The sequence below is a fragment of the Canis lupus genome, chromosome 10 (genome assembly GCF_003254725.2).
Source record: "Canis lupus dingo isolate Sandy chromosome 10, ASM325472v2, whole genome shotgun sequence".
NCBI classification, from domain to species: Eukaryota; Metazoa; Chordata; class Mammalia; order Carnivora; family Canidae; genus Canis; species Canis lupus.
The window spans coordinates 40,260,944-40,265,584 of record NC_064252.1 but is presented as its reverse complement, the minus strand read 5'-3'; the positions used below and the strand labels follow the sequence as shown (position 1 = coordinate 40,265,584).

General features: G+C 43.8%; 1 long non-coding RNA gene across 1 annotated transcript; it reads left to right on the top strand.

Moving 5' to 3' along the window:
• Window positions 1-70: 70 nt before the first annotated feature.
• LOC112675143 (uncharacterized) lies at window positions 71-3,507 on the top strand. Its single transcript, XR_003145781.3, has 3 exons — window positions 71-1,077; window positions 1,413-1,583; window positions 2,830-3,507. It is a non-coding gene; the product is annotated as an uncharacterized LOC112675143 (long non-coding RNA).
• Window positions 3,508-4,641: the final 1,134 nt, after the last annotated feature.

Here is a 4,641-nt window from a genome sequence, read left to right as displayed (position 1 = left end):
CATTCTATAATAACCTACTTAATAAAGAGCTGCTAAGAACACTGGAAGTGTGGTCACAGAGCCTCCAAAAGCAAACTTCGGAAGAATCCTGTGTCTTATTATCTCAGAGAGTCCCCATGAGAGCAGGGCTTTATCCACGTTAGTACTATTTGACACCTTCCTCCCCAATCCTGGGATGCATTTGACTATAAAGGGCATCTTACCTTGTGGAGACCTTGCTCAGTCCTTCTAGAGCTATCCAGGTGACATGACCTCATGACTGGTCTTTGGAATTCACTCTCATCCCTCACACCTTAGTACTTTTACAGAATTATCCAGCTTGTACTGGAATTGGTATGAACACAGAACAATTACCAAACATATTGCAATGGCCAACTATAGTTATTCTAAAACCGGGGAGAAAAAAAAGATAATGACTGAGCAGCTGGGTGAAGTATCTTCAGCTTCTCTGTTGGAAGAACCATAAAAGAAGGAGGGTGGAGAGTAAGTAGTCCCTTGAGAGATTCAACAGAGGCAAGAGCAAACAAGCTTGGTGAACCCTGCCCTAGACATGTACCCAAGTCCCGCATTTTTATGGGCATGCACACTGAGGCAGTGGCTTTGCTACTACAGTCACCAGCTGTCTCGGGAGGCTCTTTGGGGGAGAATTGCTCATCACCCCAACTGGGCTACACACTACAGAGGAAACTGCCCTCTGCTAGTGTGAGAAGTGCTGAGACAAGACTTTGCTGCCAGGCAGGTGCTGGCTGAATGCAATTTCCTTGTGGAGTGTCTAAGCCATAATTGGATACTTGCAAAAGCTTCTGCTGGTGATGGTGTCCATGTTGCTATTGCTGGGAATCATGAGAAGTGAGGAGCAATCTCAACGGGAGCACACAGAACACTCTACAATCCAAGGAGCTCACCACCGTGTCACCAGCTATAACTCGGTCCTTTTCTCCCCCTGCTGAGTAGAAGAGATTAGAAAGCCTGAAACTATAATGGAACACCAGAGGTCACCAAGAGGAGAGGAAACCAAGGTCTAAATGAGACAAGAGAGGGAAGAAAATAAACTTATTTTGGAAAGCTTTGTTAGGAGTAAGTTCTTAGCTTTTTCTTTTTTAAGATTTTGTTTATTTATTCATGAGAGACACAGAGAGAAGCAGAGACACAGGCAGAGGGAGAAGCAGGATCCCCACAAGGAGCCCAATGCGGGACTCGATCCCAGGATCCCAGGATCACAACCTGAGTGGAAGGCAGATGCTCAACTGCTAAGCCACCCAGGCATCCCAGGTTCTTCATTTAAATGAACTTTTTGTTTAAGAAGCTCATCCGAATCTTGTCATTTGTGACAATGTGGATGGATCTAGAAGATATAACACTAAGTGAATGCAGTAAGATAGAAACAAACACTCTATGATTTCACTTAATAGGTAGAATCGGAAAAACCAGAACAAATGATCAACAAAGAAGCTGCAAGCAGAATCAGGGAACAACCTGATGGTGGCCAGAAGGAAGAGGGCTGAGCGGATGGACAAAGTGGGAGAAGGAGAGTGTGAGATAAAGCTTCCAGTTATGGAATGAATAAGTCACCCGATTAAAAGGTACAGCATAGGGGATACAGTCAATGGTGGTGTGATAGTGCTGTGCCGTGCTTGAGGGTAATGAACTACACGTGTGGTAAAGATAACCTAATGAATAGAGATGTTGTACACCTGAAACTAAGGTGACATTGTGCATCAGTGCTGTCCACACACACACAAAGAAGCTCATCCCAAGACCAAAGCTTGCTGTAGTCTAGACAGGTGTATCCGGTGTAGAGTGAGAAGAGGTGCAAGGCCTTCAGAGGCTCTGACTGCAGAGTCCAGCTAAGAGCCCCTGACCAAAGGCCTCAGCGGAAGGGCAGGGAGGATGGAGCATGGCTCCTTTGTTGGGCCAGGGGACAATGTGAGCTCTGCATGCAGTTTTCTCTGGCAAGCCTGCCTGGATTGCACAATGGAGCACAATGGGGGGATTCTGCTCATCACCTGAAGAAACTCCCGGGCCTCAGGAGCCAGTTGGCTGATTTACAGGCCTCCCTATTAAGACATAATATTCAGAGAGAGAGAGAGAGAGAGAATGCAAGGTGAGGAATGTCATAACAGAAGCACGATGACATTCCCACAGAATATGAGAAGCTAGTAATCCAAACCATTTTTCCTCTATTTTGGGGTGTTTTAATAAACCATAAATGAGAAAAATAAAACCTTTCCTACAAGCGCACAGGAAAATGAAACCTCCATAATTTGGTTTGCCTCACACCCAAGGAACTTGGCTGCCCTCCCCTCGGGTTGGGTGGCATGGAGGTCCCATGTTATAGCATATGAGAGTCTGCACATGCAGATTTATTTAGTGTTATTTGTCATTCAAATACCCAATTTCTTGAGATGACATGTAGAAACTATAGTGCTGTGTGTCCCTCACTGAGTGTGTGTCAGTGGTCCCAGAATTCAGCCTGTGGTGGCGGAGGAGAGTTCTATGAAGGAAGTCATGGAAGGGCGCCTAACATTTACATTTAAGCTTTGAGAAAGCATAGGTTTGGGCTTTCCCATTTTTACTGTGATTTTTGGCGACCTATAGGAGGAATCAGATGCTCGAATCATATTTTATTACAGTGACTTTATTCAACAAGGACAGTTCCAAGCAAAACCATCAGTGTTATTGGCCAAACCAGGGGCTTCGCAGTCTAGTGGCGCCACATGTCAATTAGCTACAACCAATGCCACTTTGCATCCCCCACTGTGCAGGGCAGTGGGTGCAAGTGTTTGCCAATGGCACATACCTGGACTCCTTGTTTCTTCTCTTTTGTAGAAGCCAAAAGACACTGTGAGTCAGAGGGAGATGGTGCTCAGCTTTCCATGCGGTGCCAGATTTCTCCAATGAATCCAAACTGCCTTCCATTATGACTCCAAGGGTGCCATTCGAGTATGAATCACATATTAACAGATTGGCCAGAATACTGCAGAGAATAAGTTTGATTTGGGTTGAAAGGCAAGAGCTCCGTACCATGCCAGATTCATCCACTTACAGAGAGCTTAAGGACTGTGCGTATCATACCTTTGTCATGAGGTGCCAGAGTTTGAGGCTCAATACCATGAACTTGGATGAATCTGTGACAGATGCTTGTCATTCACAGCTGTCTTTGCCTTCAAAACCACTAAGAAATAATGGTCAAGGAATGCATCTCCAGAGTGGCAAAGAATTATGTGCTCTGCACTCTCCAATGACATCCTTTAAGGGGGACTGTTTTGCCTTTGAATCATGCAAACTCTCGGAGGAAGAATCATTCTGCACAAAAGCGTATAAAGAGTAACTAGAAATGGGGAATAATCAATTGGAATCGGAGTGGCTGCTCTGGATTCCGGCTTCAGGGCAAAGTCCAAAGCTAAAAATACATTTTTTACACTATACCCCACATTCTTCAGATCCATAATTTACAGCCCCTTTCTATACTATATTAATTAATGTCTTTATCTATTACAGTCACAAAATGGGTGTATGTGTGTGTGTGTATTTCTTTTTGGTCTCAGAGTATGTTTCGCTATTCCCTTGTTATATTAGACTCCTAGGGCTGCCATAACAAATTACTGCAAAATGGATATCTTAAAAAACATAGAAATTTATTCTCTTGGAGTTCTGAAGGCTGAAAATCTAAAATCATGGTGTTAGGAGGGCCATGCTCCCTCTGAAGACTCTAGGGAAGAATATTCCCTTGGGTCTCCCAGTGTCTACTGGCTCCTGGCTTTCCTTCACTCATAGTGGTATAAATCTAATCTCTGCCTCCATGATCACATGAACTTCTCTGTGTCTCCTCTCCTTGTCTTATAAAGTCCCTGAGCCATGGGTTTAAGACCCACTCTAATGCACTATGATTCCATTTTAACTAATTCCATCTGCAAAAATTACATTTCCAAATAAGGTCACATTCTAAGGTTCCAGGCATGAAATTTTGTGGGAAAACATTCACTCCCATGACAGGAATTGATACGAAGGAGGGGCTGACTTTGGGCATCCATTTGGCTTACAACTAACAAACGTGAGGAGAGATAACAGTGATTCTATGCTGCTATGATATGTTAGTTGTTGCTAGAATCTGCAAATCAAAAGATTCCAGAATCTCATAAAGAGACTATTGGGTGTACTTGGGGAGAATCTTGAGGACAATAGCATCTCACCAGTCCCATGCCTCCTATTCATGTGAAATGATATTGAGAAAAGTGTAATGTTGGAAGGCGTTACTTCTCCAAGCTATTATATTCTAGTCCAGGATGTGCCCCAGGGAGACCAGCTACAAGTGGAGACCAGCCCTGAAGAACATCCTGGTGGCCTGTTGATTTCACTGATGGTGGATGTTGGGAAACACCCCCACACCACCACCACCACACACACATACACACAGATACACAACCCTGAAATTTCTAGAAGCCAAGTTTGTCATTATCTCTCTTGGACTGCCCTGTTAACACAGGGACAGTAGCTTCTAGATGTAAGCTTCTGTACCAGCAACCAAATTGGTGCAACCAAATCTCTTTATAAAAACACAGAGAAAAAGATCAGAACCCATAAATGTATATTCAACTCACAAAACTAATGTGCTTCATTTTACATTGTGTCAAGTAGTAG